Source organism: Betta splendens, chromosome 8 (assembly GCF_900634795.4).
Source record: "Betta splendens chromosome 8, fBetSpl5.4, whole genome shotgun sequence".
In the NCBI taxonomy this organism is placed as follows: domain Eukaryota; kingdom Metazoa; phylum Chordata; class Actinopteri; order Anabantiformes; family Osphronemidae; genus Betta; species Betta splendens.
The window spans coordinates 7777200-7780134 of NC_040888.2; positions in this window are offsets into that span (position 1 = coordinate 7777200).

Genomic DNA, 2935 nt, shown 5'->3' on the forward strand with positions numbered 1-2935 from the left:
CCATAGGAAGTGCAACGATACTTCACTGTTCGCGACCGCTGTCGGAAATGTGGGCTTCGTGTGCGGGTTAAACGCGCAGTGATTTCTGTGCAGAAGCAGCAGACGTGACGGAGATGTGTGCACCGACTGGCTGTAATGCTACTCAGATAAATTAGCTTCTTACTTCCAGCGAAGTGCTATGGACAACAACGCTTTTGTGTGTTAAATGTTTTCATAAATGAATATTCTATCAAAAAACAATACAGATATGTCTTAATTTGGTATAATAAGCGATTATGTCCGATCAAAAGCAGTTGAAAGACTGAAAGTGGAGAGTTTACAGCGTGCACGTGAAGGCATCTTTTGACTGTTGCTGAGGGATGTCGCCGAAAAAAACATCCTCCCAGCGACCAACAGGTTCAGGAGTAAGTTCCACTTTGTTAATAATATTCCGCGGTCCTAATACGCCACCTAACAACAAAACAAATCAAAACAAACAAACAAAAAAAATAGCACTAAGTGTGTAAAGTAAGTTTATTTCGTGGCAACAGGAATAAACAGAGGACGTTTTTTTTAATATGTGAATTTTAAAAGATTGCGTTTGAATCGGTCTTTTCATATGCTGGGAGATATTCCAATTAAAGCGAAAACTTTCTTTATTATCAATGGTTCAATTAATACAGTACATGGGAAAACATGATGTCGCTTGTGCTGATCCCCACACTGACACCGGTATGACAGCACGTTATTCACTCAGCTGATTCTTATGTGACAATATTTGCAACACATGCAAATTAATTTGCAGCTGATGCAGCAAACGTTGATGCCCTTAGACACATCAAGCCTGTTTGAAAAAAAAAGGCTGAAAATACTGTAGGTGCACAGACATTAATTATCGTATCACTGAGAAGAGATGCTTCAGAAAAGATTCCACACACGGCCATTATACCAGATGCCACAGTACGCTTATAGCGGAGGACTGACAGACCATGAATTGAACCCTTCATCAGCATCAGCAAAGTCGGAGCTTGTCGGCATCCTGTGATTAGGGTGTTTCCTTATCAACATGTACCTACAATAATCTGCATATATTACCGGCAGCTCATTAAAGTGTGTAATTTATTTATAACTCTGTTTGTGGAGTAGTGTGCTAATGCAAAGCAATGCTGCGTGCTCCCGAATGCTGAACAGACAGAACAGCCATTTTTGGTGAAGGTCAAAACAATAGTACAACACTTCAGCTGTGGGCGGAGTGAGCACATACTTTAGGCACTCAGTCTGTTTAATATCTCGCTCATTTTAAGCTGTGAAAATGCAATCATATGTTGGTGTGTTAAATGACTCATTTGGGTGTATTGTTTTGCAAGATGCAAGTCGATCGATGAAATTTAGTCTGCTTACTCATTAAGAAAGTAAATGCAGCAGGAATCACCTCGTGAGTGTTATCTAAGGCATTAATGAGTAACAACAAGGCGTATTTGAACGTGTTTTGACATTATGAAATCTCTGAATGAAGCTGAAGGCTTTTCCTGCGTTGAGTGATGGGACACATGTGACCCTTTGCCTTGTTTCCATGGACACATTATTAGAGAACTTCCCCAGCTGGTTTCAACTGCTTGGAGAGTCGACGACAAATAACGAGTGAAGCGTTTGCTTCAAACTGACTTTTAAGTTCAATATTCGGTGTGATTGGACGCCCACTGCTGTGACTTAATGCAGGACTCCAGATGGATGTCTTTCAAATTTTCTGCGTGTTCTATCATTTCAATTTCTTGTGGATCTTATAGTGGATGAAGAACAGCTGTCTGTATCTTTTCCACTAACGCATAGTTACTGGCAGGGAAGCGAAATGGGATTTAATGTGTGCATTTGTGAACTGTTGTAAGTCAATGTACGGCATTTTAAATGCTAGAATACAGACGCTCACTAGTACAGTATCTGCCACTCAGGTTTAGAGAAACAGATTCTGAACATCAAGGCAGCCGGGTCCAAAGCAGCACAAAGGTTCCTGTAAATTGGTTTCAGAGGAGCTGACAGGTGCACAAATGCAGCCGTGCCGATATGACCCGCTTTGCTGTACAAATGAGGAGCTGCTGGAACATTTGTTCTCTTGTGATAACTAAAAAAAGTATTCACAATGAAAACCAAAACCGGTGGGGAGCGTATGAGCCCATGCCATAACTAACATGTACTGTAGCGCAGATGTGCAAGGTGTCTGAAAGCGGATGCAGAGTGACGCCTTAAATTAACAGTTAACCATCTAATTAGGTGAGCCTTTTCTGACTAAGCCGCCGGCTAGCAGCTCACGGACAGACAGCAGAGCAGCACCAGCACACGGGAACGTCTGATTAGGTTTGCTTCCGTATGATGCCGTTATCAGCGTTGAAACTCATCCGTGTTTACAGCAAGCAGATCCGTCAATGAGAGCGTGACCACAGCAAATGACTGTCACTCGAACGTCTAAAATATAAAAACTGGAGCATGATCTTAATTACAGTATTATTTTAATATGCTGTCTTTCAGCTAATACTGTATGATATACAACTTTGAATAGATTTCTGTGTTTTGATGATACAGTATGGCTGATGGCATAGACATACACACATAGAACTAACTACTTTAAACAAACGTGTCCACATTAAATGTACAAATAAATAGACAACGTCTATATATGTACTGTATAAATCACCTTATCACAGTATATTTCAGTAGAATCTTCCTCCTCCTAAGTATTATTTTATTTTATTTTACGTGCTACTTGCGCCCCCTGCTGGCCACCAGATGTACTGACACAGGGGTATAAGACAAATGTGTTTGAAATGAAGATTAGTGAGAGTAATTACTGTAAAGAATAATGATGATATACATTCGCCAATCAGAACATGTCTAACCAAACAGGATGCATTGTATGAAATATTTTTCAAAGAGTCTGTGTAAACATGGTAAGTCTGTAGGA